Consider the following 16,595-nt stretch of genomic DNA (forward strand, 5'->3'; position numbering starts at 1 on the left):
AAATAACTAACTGTGGTTCTCTTATAGGGAAAACACATTGGCTCGCAAAAATGTATTTTGTTTTTCAACCATACCACATCCCCCTACAAGCTCCATACGGATTCATCCTGAGCCAAGCTATGGTTCCACTTGTGCCCACTGTGCCACTTTCAAGCCAATGCATTCCAATGGAGTTATAAACGAATAAGTAACCATCCTTTCTACCATGAAGATCAACTTGGCTCACCGATTTTCATACTGGTCCTAATAAAGAAAGTTCCCCTCTACACTTCTGATATGTAAACTGCCTGAGCCAAGCACAATTTGCCACAGCAGGTGGCACCAAACTGGTGGCCGTCACCTCAATGCATTCCTATATAGTTCCATGCAAATAAGAAACTGTGGTTCTCTTATAGGAAAAACACATTGGCTCGCAAAAATGTATTTTGTTTTTCAACCATACCACATCCCCCTACAAGCTCCATAAGGATTTAGCCTGAGCCAAGCAACGGTTCCACTTGTGCCCACTGTGCCACTTTCAAGCCAATGCATTCCTATGGAGTTATAAACGAATAAGTAACCATCCTTTCTACCATGAAGATCAGCTTGGCTCACACATTTTCACACTGATCCTAATAAAGGAAGTTCCCCTCTACACTTCTGATATGTAAACTGCCTGAGCCAAGCAAAACTTGCCACAACAGGTGACACCAAACTGGTTGCCCTCACCTCAATGCATTCCTATATAGTTCCATGTAAATAACTAACTGTGGTTCTCTTATAGGAAAAACACATTGGCTCGCAAAAATGTATTTTGTTGTTCAACCATACCACATCCCCCTACAAGCTCCATACGGATTCATCCTGAGCCAAGCAACGGTTCCACTTGTGCCCACTGTGCCACTTTCAAGCCAATGCATTCCTATGGAGTTATAAACTAAAAAGTAACCATCCTTTCTACCATGAAGATCAACTTGGCTCACCCATTTTCATACTGGTCCTAATAAAGGAAGTTCCCCTCTACACTTCTGATATGTAAACTGCCTGAGCCAAGCACAATTTGCCACAGCAGGTAGCAACAAACTGGTGGCCGTCTCCTCAATGCATTCCCATATAGTTCCATGCAAATAAGAAACTGTGGTTCTCTTATAGGAAAAACACATTGGCTCGCAAAAATGTATTTTGTTTTTCAACCATACCACATCCCCCTACAAGCTCCATAAGGATTTAGCCTGAGCCAAGCAACGGTTCCACTTGTGCCCACTGTGCCAATTTCAAGCCAATGCATTCCTACGGAGTTTTAAACGAATAAGTAGCCATCCTTTCTACCATGAAGATCAGCTTGGCTCACACATTTTCACACTGATCCTAATAAAGGAAGTTCCCCTCTACACTTCTGATATGTAAACTGCCAGAGCAGAGCAAAATTTGCCACAACAGGTGGCACCAAACTGGTTGCCCTCACCTCAATGCATTCCTATATAGTTCCATGCAAATAACTAATTGTGGTTCTCTTAAAGGAAAAAGACATTGGCTCACAAGATGTATTTTGTTTTTCACCCATACCACATCCTCCTACAAGCTCCATCAGGATTTAGCCTGAGCCAAGCAACGGTTCCACTTGTGCCCACTGTGCCACTTTCAAGCCAATGCATTCCTATGGAGTTATAAACAAATAAGTAACCACACTGTATACCATGAAGATCAGCTTGGCTCACACATTTTCACACTGATCCTAATAAAGGAAGTTCCCCTCTACACTTCTGATATGTAAACTGCCTGAGCCGAGCAAAATTTGCCACAACAGGTGGCACCAAACTGGCTGCCCTCACTTCAATGCATTCCTATATAGTTCCATGCAAATAACTAACTGTGGTTCTCTTATAGGAAAAACACATTGGCTCGCAAAAATGTATTTTGATTTCAACCATACCACATCCCCCTACAAGCTCCATAAGGATTTATCCTGAGCCAATCAACGGTTCCACTTGTGCCCACTGTGCCACTTTCAAGCCAATGCATTCCTATGGAGTTATAAACGAATAAGTAACCATCCTTTTGTACCATGAAGATCAGCTTGGCTCACACATTTTCACACTGATCCTAATAAAGGAAGTTCCCCTCTACACTTCTGATATGTAAACTGCCTGACCCAAGCACAATTTGCCACAGCAGGTGGCACCAAACTGGTGGCCGTCACCTCAATGCATTCCTATCTAGTTCCATGCATATAAGTAACTGTTGTTCTCTTAAAGGAAAAACACATTGGCTCGCAAAAATGTATTTTGTTTTTCAACCATACCACATCCCCCTACAAGCTCCATAAGGATTTAGCCTGAGCCAAGCAACGGTTCCACTTGTGCTCACTGTGCCAATTTCAAGCCAATGCATTCCTATGAAGTTATACACGAATAAGTAACCATCCTTTCTACCATGAAGATCAGCTTGGCTCACACATTTTCACACTGATCCTAATAAAGGAAGTTCCCCTCTACACTTCTGATATGTAAACTGCCTGAGCCAAGCAAAGTTTGCCACAACAGGTGGCACCAAACTGGTTGCCCTCACCTCAATGCATTCCTATATAGTTCCATGCAAATAACTAATTGTGGTTCTCTTATAGGAAAAACACATTGGCTCACAAGATGTATTTTGTTTTTCACCCATACCACATCCCCCTACAAGCTCCATCAGGATTTAGCCTGAGCCAAGCAACGGTTCCACTTGTGCCCACTGTGCCACTTTCAAGCCAATGCATTCCTATGGAGTTATAAACGAATAGGTAAGCATCCTTTCTCCCATGAAGATCAACTTGGATCACCCATTTTCATACTGGTCCTAATAAAGGAAGTTCCCCTCTACACTTCTGATATGTAAACTGCCTGAGCCAAGCACAATTTGCCACAGCAGGTGGCACCAAACTGGTGGCCGTCACCTCAATGCATTCCTATATAGTTCCATGCAAATAAGTAACTGTGGTTCTCTTATAGGAAAAACACATTGGCTCGCAAAAATGTATTTTGTTTTTCAACCATACCACATCCCACTACAAGCTCCATAAGGATTTATCCTGAGCCAAGCAACGGTTCCACTTGTGCCCACTGTGCCACTTTCAAGCCAATGCATTCCTATGGAGTTATAAACGAATAAGTAACCATCCTTTCTACCATGAAAATCAGCTTGGCTCACCCATTTTCACACTGGTCCTAATAAAGGAAGTTCCCCTCTACACTTCTGATATGTAAACTGCCTGAGCCGAGCAAAATTTGCCACAACAGGTGGCACCAAACTGGTTGCCCTCACCTCAATGCATTCCTATATAGTTCCATGCAAATAACTAACTGTGGTTCTCTTATAGGGAAAACACATTGGCTCGCAAAAATGTATTTTGTTTTTCAACCATACCACATCCCCCTACAAGCTCCATACGGATTCATCCTGAGCCAAGCAATGGTTCCACTTGTGCCCACTGTGCCACTTTCAAGCCAATGCATTCCAATGGAGTTATAAACGAATAAGTAACCATCCTTTCTACCATGAAGATCAACTTGGCTCACCGATTTTCATACTGGTCCTAATAAAGTAAGTTCCCCTCTACACTTCTGATATGTAAACTGCCTGAGCCAAGCACAATTTGCCACAGCAGGTGGCACCAAACTGGTGGCCGTCACCTCAATGCATTCCTATATAGTTCCATGCAAATAAGAAACTGTGGTTCTCTTATAGGAAAAACACATTGGCTCGCAAAAATGTATTTTGTTTTTCAACCATACCACATCCCCCTACAAGCTCCATAAGGATTTAGCCTGAGCCAAGCAACGGTTCCACTTGTGCCCACCGTGCCACTTTCAAGCCACTGCATTCCTAAGGAGTTATAAACGAATAAGTAACCATCCTTTCTACCATGAAGATCAGCTTGGCTCACACATTTTCACACTGATCCTAATAAAGGAAGTTCCCCTCTACACTTCTGATATGTAAACTGCCTGAGCCAAGCAAAACTTGCCACAACAGGTGGCACCAAACTGGTTGCCCTCACCTCAATGCATTCCTATATAGTTCCATGTAAATAACTAACTGTGGTTCTCTTATAGGAAAAACACATTGGCTCGCAAAAATGTATTTTGTTTTTCAACCATACCACATCCCCCTACAAGCTCCATACGGATTCATCCTGAGCCAAGCAACGGTTCCACTTGTGCCCACTGTGCCACTTTCAAGCCAATGCATTCCTATGGAGTTATAAACTAATAAGTAACCATCCTTTCTACCATGAAGATCAACTTAGCTCACCCATTTTCATACTGGTCCTAATAAAGGAAGTTCCCCTCTACACTTCTGATATGTAAACTGCCTGAGCCAAGCACAATTTGCCACAGCAGGTAGCACCAAACTGGTGGCCGTCACCTCAATGCATTCCTATATAGTTCCATGCAAATACGAAACTGTGGTTCTCTTATAGGAAAAACACATTGGCTCGCAAAAATGTATTTTGTTTTTCAACCATACCACATCCCCCTACAAGCTCCATAAGGATTTAGCCTGAGCCAAGCAACGGTTCCACTTGTGCCCACTGTGCCAATTTCAAGCCAATGCATTCCTATGGAGTTTTAAACGAATAAGTAACCATCCTTTCTACCATGACGATCAGCTTGGCTCACAGATTTTCACACTGATCCTAATAAAGGAAGTTCCCCTCTACACTTCTGATATGTAAACTGCCAGAGCCGAGCAAAATTTGCCACAACAGGTGGCACCAAACTGGTTGCCCTCACCTCAATGCATTCCTATATAGTTCCATGCAAATAACTAATTGTGGTTTTCTTAAAGGAAAAAGACATTGGCTCACAAGATGTATTTTGTTTTTCACCCATACCACATCCTCCTACAAGCTCCATCAGGAGTTAGCCTGAGCCAAGCAACGGTTCCACTTGTGCCCACTGTGCCACTTTCAAGCCAATGCATTCCTATGGAGTTATAAACGAATAAGTAACCATCCTTTCTCCAATGAAGATCAACTTGGCTCACCCATTTTCATACTGGTCCTAATAAAGGAAGTTCCCCTCTACACTTCTGATATGTAAACTGCCTGAGCCGAGCAAAATTTGCCACAACAGGTGGCACCAAACTGGCTGCCCTCACTTCAATGCATTCCTATATAGTTCCATGCAAATAACTAACTGTGGTTCTCTTATAGGAAAAACACATTGGCTCACAAAAATGTATTTTGATTTTCAACCATACCACATCCCCCTACAAGCTCCATAAGGATTTATCCTGAGCCAAGCAACGGTTCCACTTGTGCCCACTGTGCCACTTTCAAGCCAATGCATTCCTATGGAGTTATAAACGAATAAGTAACCATCCTTTTGTACCATGAAGATCAGCTTGGCTCACACATTTTCACACTGATCCTAATAAAGGAAGTTCCCCTCTACACTTCTGATATGTAAACTGCCTGAGCCAAGCACAATTTGCCACAGCAGGTGGCACCAAACTGGTGGCCGTCACCTCAATGCATTCCTATCTAGTTCCATGCAAATAAGTAACTGTTGTTCTCTTAAAGGAAAAACACATTGGCTCGCAAAAATTTATTTTGTTTTTCAACCATACCACATCCCCCTACAAGCTCCATAAGGATTTATCCTGAGCCAAGCAACGGTTCCACTTGTGCCCACTGTGCCACTTTCAAGCCAATGCATTCCTCTGGAGTTATAAACTAATAAGTAACCATCCTTTCTACCATGAAGATCAACTTGGCTCACCCATTTTCATACTGGTCCTAATAAAGGAAGTTCCCCTCTACACTTCTGATATGTAAACTGCCTGAGCCAAGCACAATTTGCCACAGCAGGTAGCACCAAACTGGTGGCAGTCACCTCAATGTATTCCTATATAGTTCCATGCAAATAAGAAACTGTGGTTCTCTTATAGGAAAAACACATTGGCTCGCAAAAATGTATTTTGTTTTTCAACCATACCACATCCCCCTACAAGCTCCATAAGGATTTAGCCTGAGCCAAGCAACGGTTCCACTTGTGCCCACTGTGCCAATTTCAAGCCAATGCATTCCTATGGAGTTTTAAACGAATAAGTAACCATCCTTTCTACCATGAAGATCAGCTTGGCTCACACATTTTCACACTGATCCTAATAAAGGAAGTTCCCCTCTACACTTCTGATATGTAAACTGCCTGAGCCGAGCAAAATTTGCCACAACAGGTGGCACCAAACTGGTTGCCCTCACCTCAATGCATTCCTATATAGTTCCATGCAAATAACTAATTGTGGTTCTCTTAAAGGAAAAAGACATTGGCTCACAAGATGTATTTTGTTTTTCACCCATACCACATCCTCCTACAAGCTCCATCAGGATTTAGCCTGAGCCAAGCAACGGTTCCACTTGTGCCCACTGTGCCACTTTCAAGCCAATGCATTCCTATGGAGTTATAAACGAATAGGTAACCATCCTTTCTCCAATGAAGATCAACTTGGCTCACCCATTTTCATACTGGTCCTAATAAATGAAGTTCCCCTCTACACTTCTGATATGTGAACTGCCTGAGCCGAGCAAAATTTGCCACAACAGGTGGCACCAAACTGGCTGCCCTCACTTCAATGCATTCCTATGTAGTTCCATGCAAATAACTAACTGTGGTTCTCTTATAGGAAAAACACATTGGCTCGCAAAAATGTATTTTGATTTTCAACCATACCACATCCCCCTACAAGCTCCATAAGGATTTATCCTGAGCCAAGCAACGGTTCCACTTGTGCCCACTGTGCCACTTTCAAGCCAATGCATTCCTATGGAGTTATAAACGAATAAGTAACCATCCTTTTGTACCATGAAGATCAGCTTGGCTCACACATTTTCACACTGATCCTAATAAAGGAAGTTCCCCTCTACACTTCTGATATGTAAACTGCCTGAGCCAAGCACAATTTGCCACAGCAGGTGGCACCAAACTGGTGGCCGTCACCTCAATGCATTCCTATCTAGTTCCATGCAAATAAGTAACTGTTGTTCTCTTAAAGGAAAAACACATTGGCTCGCAAAAATGTATTTTGTTTTTGAACCATACCACATCCCCCTACAAGCTCCATAAGGATTTAGCCTGAGCCAAGCAACGGTTCCACTTGTGCTCACTGTGCCAATTTCAAGCCGATGCATTCCTATGAAGTTATACACGAATAAGTAACCATCCTTTCTACCATGAAGATCAGCTTGGCTCACACATTTTCACACTGATCCTAATAAAGGAAGTTCCCCTCTACACTTCTGATATGTAAACTGCCTGAGCCAAGCAAAATTTGCCACAACAGGTGGCACCAAACTGGTTGCCCTCACCTCAATGCATTCCTATATAGTTCCATGCAAATAACTAATTGTGGTTCTCTTATAGGAAAAACACATTGGCTCACAAGATGTATTTTGTTTTTCACCCATACCACATCCCCCTACAAGCTCCATCAGGATTTAGCCTGAGCCAAGCAACGGTTCCACTTGTGCCCACCGTGCCACTTTCAAGCCACTGCATTCCTAAGGAGTTATAAACGAATAAGTAACCATCCTTTCTACCATGAAGATCAGCTTGGCTCACACATTTTCACACTGATCCTAATAAAGGAAGTTCCCCTCTACACTTCTGATATGTAAACTGCCTGAGCCAAGCAAAACTTGCCACAACAGGTGGCACCAAACTGGTTGCCCTCACCTCAATGCATTCCTATATAGTTCCATGTAAATAACTAACTGTGGTTCTCTTATAGGAAAAACACATTGGCTCGCAAAAATGTATTTTGTTTTTCAACCATACCACATCCCCCTACAAGCTCCATACGGATTCATCCTGAGCCAAGCAACGGTTCCACTTGTGCCCACTGTGCCACTTTCAAGCCAATGCATTCCTATGGAGTTATAAACTAATAAGTAACCATCCTTTCTACCATGAAGATCAACTTAGCTCACCCATTTTCATACTGGTCCTAATAAAGGAAGTTCCCCTCTACACTTCTGATATGTAAACTGCCTGAGCCAAGCACAATTTGCCACAGCAGGTAGCACCAAACTGGTGGCCGTCACCTCAATGCATTCCTATATAGTTCCATGCAAATACGAAACTGTGGTTCTCTTATAGGAAAAACACATTGGCTCGCAAAAATGTATTTTGTTTTTCAACCATACCACATCCCCCTACAAGCTCCATAAGGATTTAGCCTGAGCCAAGCAACGGTTCCACTTGTGCCCACTGTGCCAATTTCAAGCCAATGCATTCCTATGGAGTTTTAAACAAATAAGTAACCATCCTTTCTACCATGACGATCAGCTTGGCTCACAGATTTTCACACTGATCCTAATAAAGGAAGTTCCCCTCTACACTTCTTTTTTTTTTTTTTTTTTTTTTTTTTGAAACCGTTTATTGCAGTTTATAGAAGTTACAGGTATGGGCCTACAACCACCCGGCCGGCCGCTAGAGCATCAAAAGCATATTACATACATACAGCAAAAAATTTTCTCAGCGGTGCACAGTAGGAAAGCAGGAGTGATCAATGGTGCAGGCCTCAAAGCTCCATGCCCACAGTACGGTTCCATTTTCTTAATGCAAAACAACGTAAACAAACCACAACCGCAAGGCAACCCTCGATCCAAAGTGACAACACGTGCTCCATAAGTGGGGGATCCAAACCAGCAGCAAAATTCTGAAGGGGGGGACGGGAGTAGATCAGGGACTGGGGGACCGCGCGCCCGCGGCCAAGGGAGGAGCGCCATCTAGGGAGACGGAGCCGGCGAGGCCGCCGGTAGCAGCGGCGGCTCACAAATACCCCCGCGGTAGGTGTTCCAGGGGCCCCAGAGTTTCATCCACGCCCCAGGCTTACCCCTCGCCACATACACCACCTTTTCACGAAACATACACCAATCCATATGCTCTTTCCAGGCCGACACCGCTGGGGGCCTCTGGGATCCCCACAATTGGGCAATATCACGCTTGGCTATCATGTATCCCAGAGTCACCCACCGCGCCTGCGGGACCGAGTAGTCATTTGGTTCCCAGACATTCAGCAAGCATCTCCTCGCTTCAGGCAGCAGCGCGACACGCGTAACCATTCGTAGAACCTCATGCACACCACGCCAGAATCGCTCCACCTTCGGGCACTCCCACAGTATATGCATAAAAGTTGCCAACGCACCACAGCCACGCTTACACATTCCATCACCGGCAAAACCCATACGTAAAAGCCTTGGCCCCGTCACGTAGACCCGGTGAAGGATCTTGAGCTGGACGAAACGAAGACGAGCCGGGATGGCCACCTCTTTCGGAGAGGCCACCGCGGAAATCCAATCCTCGTCGTCCAGCTCCAGCCCGTCGGCAACCCAAGCCTCGCGGAGATTAGTCAGCAGACACGATCTATCGTTAATCAATTTTTTGTATATGAGGGAGATCGTGCTGTCCGGGACATGGCCATCTAGCACTCTGTCCTCCAGGGGGGAAGACTCCGGAATGGATGCAACATCCGGGAAGACGGAGCCCAGCGCATGGCGGACCTGTAGGTACCGAAAGTACTCACTGCCCTGCAGCTGAAACTCCGCCTGCAGCGTCTCAAAAGTTTTGAATCCCCCCCTCGTCCAGAGATCTCCCACCGTGCTGATTCCGATCGTGTCCCACTTCTCGAAGCCCTTCGACGTCCACAGGGAGCCCAACCTCTCAGATGCATACAGCGGAGAGGCTCGGGTCAAACGGTCCTTCCACCCCATAGCTGCATTAGCCGCGTGCCAGACACGCACCATGACACGCGTCGGTCCCGTCAAACGGGAGTCGGGCGCGCCAGAGTAGAGCGCTCGATTATAATCGCCACCGGGCAGAAGCGTCCTGTCCATCTCAAATGCCGGGTTTAAGGCGGGCCCGTAAAGGCCATGATTAATTGCAGCTAGTTGGGAGGCCCAGTAATACCGTTTGATGTCCGGGAGGGCAACCCCTCCATCGTACCACGGGAGCGTCAATTTAGCCAGAGCAATACGCGGCCTCCCGTCCCAGAACAGGCGCCGCTGGAGGCCCTCCACCTCGCGAAAGTAGCGTGCCGGGACCAAGTCCATGGTATTCTGGAGGGCGTAGAGGAAGCGCGGCAGGGACATCATTTTAAATAAGGCCGCTCGGCCGAGCGGCGAGAGCGGTAGACGCCGCCAGCGCACCACGTCCTCCCTCAGACGCTGGAGGGGGGGCAGCAAGTTCCGCTCATAGCGGGCCTCCGGGTCAAGAGTGATATATATACCCAGGTACCGGAAACCCTGGGAGGCAATCTGGATCGGACAGTCCCGTGGCAGGACCGGGGCCTCCCCGGAGAGCACATAGACACAGGATTTCGCCCAGTTGATGACCAGGCCTGAGTTGCGACCGAAGGAGCGCAAAACATCAACCAGGACGATCAGTGACTTGCGCGGGGAGGCGAGATACAAAAGGATATCGTCAGCATAGAGGGACACGCGGTCCTCATGCTCGGGGGTCCAGCGGAGACCACGGATAGAAGGGTGCCACCGCAGCCACTCCGCCAGTGGCTCCATGGCCAGGGCGAACAGGAGAGGCGACAGGGGACAACCCTGTCGCGTGCCCCGCCCCAGCGCGAACGGGGCAGATACTCGCCCATTCACCACCACCTGCGCCAACGGGCCCGAATATAGCAATTTGACCCAGCTGACGAAACCCGGGCCGAACCCGAACCTCGCCAGCATCGCCCAGATATATGGCCATTCGAGCGTATCAAACGCCATGGTGGCGTCCAAGGACGCCAAGATGGCCGGCTCCCGCACAAACGGGACACGCGCGAGCACCCCGTGTAAGCGCCGCAGATTAAGCGCCGTGTTGCGGTGTGGTATAAAGCCCGATTGGTCTTGGTGGACCAAATCGCCCACCACGCCAACCAACCGGTTGGCCAACACCTTGGCGAGGATTTTGGGCTCCGCGTTCAGAAGCGAAATTGGCCTATAGGATGTGACCCGCTCACGGGGCTTCCCCTCCTTATGGATCACCACAATTGTAGCCAGACGCTGGTCCGGCGGGAGGGAGCCCTGCGAGTGGGCCGCAAGGAACATCGCGCGCAGGTGGGGCGCCAACACATCCGGGCGTAGTTTGTATAGCTCAATGGGAATACCATTAGGGCCCATGGCCTTGCCGGATGCAACCGAGCGAATAGCCGAGGCAATTTCGTCCGAGGTGGGCGGGGCATCCAGCGAATCCCTGTCCTCCACCGTAAGGGAGGGCAGTGCGATGTCCCGAAGCAAGGCATGGGAATCTTCCTCCGAGCAGGGAGAAACCGGGGAGTAGACTTCGCGGAAATAATCCGCGAAGCAGGAGACAATGGCTTCCGGCTCAGTGACGCACACACCATCCATGCTCTCAATCAAAGGCACCACGCGGCTCGCTCTTTCCCTCTTGTCCAACCACGCAATCAATTTGCCCGCCTTGTCACCCACATCATACAATCGCCCCTGCTGCTCTCTACTGAGGCCCCTGGCCGCCTCCGTGACGAGGGCCCGATAGGCCGCCTGCTTTAAGTGCAAAACATGCAACTGGGCGTCTGTTACCCCGCTCCCCAGGTCACCCTCCAGTTCTGCAATCTCGGCCTCAACCCGGGTCACCTCCTCCCGCTCGCGCCGCCGGGCATTGGAAATAAAGGAGAGGGCCTCCCCTCTAAGAACCACCTTGAAAGCCTCCCACAGGGAGATGGCAGACGGGACCGACCCCACATTCTCATCGAAATAGCGCTGTAAGGATTTGATCAAGTCGGCACGAATGGTGGGGTCGCGCAAATACCATGCATTGATCGGGGCCACTCTGCCATCCCCCCTCGGGAAGACATCGAAATGCAACAACAATGGGGAGTGGTCTGAGATACCCCGTGCCAAATGGCGCACCTCCCCCACCCTCCCTGCATGGGCCGCCGGGACAAGGATGTAATCAAGCCGCGAGAGGCTACCATGGGCCCCCGAGTGGAAGGTGTACTGTTGCAATACGGGATGCTTCAAGCGCCAGCAATCCACCAGGCCCAGCGTGTCTAAAAGGCCGGGCAGCCACGCCTGTGCCCGGGGGAGGTCCCTAGGGGGATGGCGATCCATAGACCCAGAGGCAACCGCGTTAAAGTCCCCTCCAACCACCAACAGGCCACCCGGAAGGTCCAGAAGGAGGCGCCCCAGGTCCGCAAATGTAGTGGCTTGTAACCCAGGCGGGACGTACACTGATATAAAGATAAACACTCTACCCTCCATTCGTCCCACCAGAACAGTGTAACGTCCCCTCTCATCATGGCGCACCTCGTCAATCTCCAACGGGAGCGAGTTCTTGACCATAATACCCACCCCCCGCGAGCCCGAAGTGAAGCCGGAGTGGGCCGCCAAACGATATCCCCGCCGATTCATTGCATGAAAGGTGTTACCTATAAGGTGTGTCTCCTGCAGGAAGACAACATCTGGTGAAATACGTTTTAAATACTGCAGGACCACACCACGCTTAATCCTATCCCCCAGGCCGTTAACATTCCATGACAACACAATCAAATCCCTACCCCCCGTCATACGTCAAAACAATCGGTCGCCCCCCACCGAGCATCTTAAAAACAACAAAACAGTTGCGGGTTTGCCTTGCGGTGTTAACAAACAACACACCCCCCCCACCCCCCGGTCCCAACAGAACTCCCCCCACCCTGCACCCCTGCATGAGCCCAGACAGCCCCCCCAAAGTGCAGTGTGCCTGTCGCCCCATAGCTAAGTACTAACTAGTCCCCCAGAGGAGGAAGGAAGCCCCCAGCAGACCCCACCCGACCTCCATGGGAGGGGAACATACGAAAGCAATATATGGTAAAGGAATAATATCCAGAGCAAGGCCTATACAGTCACCCCTCAATTCTGATCCGGCGGGCCCTCCCCGCCAGCCGCGCCCCCCCCACCCCGATCTCCAGGCAAAGTATCTAACCAGTCCCCGGCCGCCTCGGGCCGGTCGAAGAAGTGCGTACGGCCATCCACCTCCACCCTCAGCTTAGCCGGAAAGAGCATTGAGTACTTGAGGTTTAGGTCCCTTAGGCGACGTTTAATACCAAGAAAGCTCTGTCGCTGCTTCTGGACCGCCGGAGTAAAGTCTGGGTAGAAGTGTACATCCATGTTGTCCAGCCTGACCGGTCCCTGTTGCCTGGAGGTCTGGAGGATGGCGTCTCTGTCCCGGAAATTAAAAATCCGGGCAATAATAGGCCGCGGCGGGGCACCGGTCTTAGGGCGGCCCCCAGGGACCCGGTGGGCACGCTCCACCGCAAAAAGCTTACTCAGCCCCCGGGGCTGGAGATGGGTCAGGATCAATTCTTCCACGAAGAGATCTGCCGCCTCCGCCTCTCGGCCCTCCGGCACACCAATAATGCGAACATTGTTCCTCCGGGCCCGACCCTCGGAATCCTCCAGTCGCCGGTCCATCAGGGCGCTCGCCTGGCCAAGCCGGCGCACCTCCTTCTGGAGGGCCACCACGTCCGTCGTGAGGCTCGTTGTGGTGTGGGCCAGGGAGTCAACTCGGTCGTTCGTTTTTGACAAGTCTGCCCTCACAAGGCCCACATCCACCAGGACCGAGTCAATTTTTTGCGCCAAGGTATCGAAACGCTGGTCCATCGAGGCCTTCATCTCTGCGATGGCGCCCATGACGTCCCGGAGGGTCAGATCCACCGGTTGGGCAGGCGCCTCCGTCGGGCCCACCAGGGATGACCGCGCTGTCTCCGGAGAACCCTTCTGGAGCGTATAGCGATCCATACTATTGGCCTGGTGCGCCGTGCCACGGCGGGTTGTCTTCATCTTCGCCCGGTCGCCATCTTGTTTGGTGGACATGCTGGCCCTTACACCGTCGTGCCAAGATCTCCAAACGGGCCGCCACACCAAATCACGGGTGTCAGGGGGGGGACGGGGGCGACCACCGGGCCGCAGGTCAACCCACCGCCGGCGGGTCAGCCGGGCACCTGGACAAGGCAACACCACCGCACCCCGCTCCGCAGCCCGACCCCGCCTGGGGCAAGGAGGGCGCAAAAGCGAAAGTGAAAGTGCGGGGTACGCGAGTCGCCCAGCCCCGCTCGCCGCTGTTATTCACTTCGTCCCCGGATCGCCCCACTACTCCAATCCGGGGGGCCGGCGAGGAGAAGGCCGCAACCTTCAATCGATGCTCCCACCGGTGTTCGGGGTCCGATTCGAGCCCAAAAAACGGGCGGCGCCTCAGCTCGGGTTCACCGACACAGTCCCCTCAACAAGGACAGGATATCGCCAGGATTAATTCAGGAGGTCGCGGAGGTCCTCGGGAGCCTCGCGCCTACGCGGCCATCTTGGTTGCGCGCTAGGCTCCTCCCCTCTACACTTCTGATATGTAAACTGCCAGAGCCGAGCAAAATTTGCCACAACAGGTGGCACCAAACTGGTTGCCCTCACCTCAATGCATTCCTATATAGTTCCATGCAAATAACTAATTGTGGTTTTCTTAAAGGAAAAAGACATTGGCTCACAAGATGTATTTTGTTTTTCACCCATACCACATCCTCCTACAAGCTCCATCAGGAGTTAGCCTGAGCCAAGCAACGGTTCCACTTGTGCCCACTGTGCCACTTTCAAGCCAATGCATTCCTATGGAGTTATAAACGAATAAGTAACCATCCTTTCTCCAATGAAGATCAACTTGGCTCACCCATTTTCATACTGGTCCTAATAAAGGAAGTTCCCCTCTACACTTCTGATATGTAAACTGCCTGAGCCGAGCAAAATTTGCCACAACAGGTGGCACCAAACTGGCTGCCCTCACTTCAATGCATTCCTATATAGTTCCATGCAAATAACTAACTGTGGTTCTCTTATAGGAAAAACACATTGGCTCACAAAAATGTATTTTGATTTTCAACCATACCACATCCCCCTACAAGCTCCATAAGGATTTATCCTGAGCCAAGCAACGGTTCCACTTGTGCCCACTGTGCCACTTTCAAGCCAATGCATTCCTATGGAGTTATAAACGAATAAGTAACCATCCTTTTGTACCATGAAGATCAGCTTGGCTCACACATTTTCACACTGATCCTAATAAAGGAAGTTCCCCTCTACACTTCTGATATGTAAACTGCCTGAGCCAAGCACAATTTGCCACAGCAGGTGGCACCAAACTGGTGGCCGTCACCTCAATGCATTCCTATCTAGTTCCATGCAAATAAGTAACTGTTGTTCTCTTAAAGGAAAAACACATTGGCTCGCAAAAATTTATTTTGTTTTTCAACCATACCACATCCCCCTACAAGCTCCATAAGGATTTATCCTGAGCCAAGCAACGGTTCCACTTGTGCCCACTGTGCCACTTTCAAGCCAATGCATTCCTATGGAGTTATAAACGAATAAGTAACCATCCTTTCTACCATGAAGATCAACTTGGCTCACCCATTTTCATACTGGTCCTAATAAAGGAAGTTCCCCTCTACACTTCTGATATGTAAACTGCCTGAGCCAAGCACAATTTGCCACAGCAGGTGGCACCAAACTGGTGGCCGTCACCTCAATGCATTCCTATATAGTTCCCTGCAAATAAGAAACTGTGGTTCTCTTATGGGAAAAACACATTGGCTCGCAAAAATGTATTTTGTTTTTCAACCATACCACATCCCCCTACAAGCTCCATAAGGATTTAGCCTGAGCCAAGCAACGGTTCCACTTGTGCCCACTGTGCCAATTTCAAGCCAATGCATTCCTATGGAGTTTTAAACGAATAAGTAACCATCCTTTCTACCATGAAGATCAGCTTGGCTCACACATTTTCACACTGATCCTAATAAAGGAAGTTCCCCTCTACACTTCTGATATGTAAACTGCCTGAGCCGAGCAAAATTTGCCACAACAGGTGGCACCAAACTGGTTGCCCTCACCTCAATGCATTCCTATATAGTTCCATGCAAATAACTAATTGTGGTTCTCTTAAAGGAAAAAGACATTGGCTCACAAGATGTATTTTGTTTTTCACCCATACCACATCCTCCTACAAGCTCCATCAGGATTTAGCCTGAGCCAAGCAACGGTTCCACTTGTGCCCACTGTGCCACTTTCAAGCCAATGCATTCCTATGGAGTTATAAACGAATAGGTAACCATTCTTTCTCCAATGAAGATCAACTTGGCTCACCCATTTTCATACTGGTCCTAATAAATGAAGTTCCCCTCTACACTTCTGATATGTGAACTGCCCGAGCCGAGCAAAATTTGCCACAACAGGTGGCACCAAACTGGCTGCCCTCACTTCAATGCATTCCTATGTAGTTCCATGCAAATAACTAACTGTGGTTCTCTTATAGGAAAAACACATTGGCTCGCAAAAATGTATTTTGATTTTCAACCATACCACATCCCCCTACAAGCTCCATAAGGATTTATCCTGAGCCAAGCAACGGTTCCACTTGTGCCCACTGTGCCACTTTCAAGCCAATGCATTCCTATGGAGTTATAAACGAATAAGTAACCATCCTTTTGTACCATGAAGATCAGCTTGGCTCACACATTTTCACACTGATCCTAATAAAGGAAGTTCCCCTCTACACTTCTGATATGTAAACTGCCTGAGCCAAGCACAATTT

Source organism: Triturus cristatus, chromosome 1_1 (genome assembly GCF_964204655.1).
Source record: "Triturus cristatus chromosome 1_1, aTriCri1.1, whole genome shotgun sequence".
NCBI classification, from domain to species: domain Eukaryota; kingdom Metazoa; phylum Chordata; class Amphibia; order Caudata; family Salamandridae; genus Triturus; species Triturus cristatus.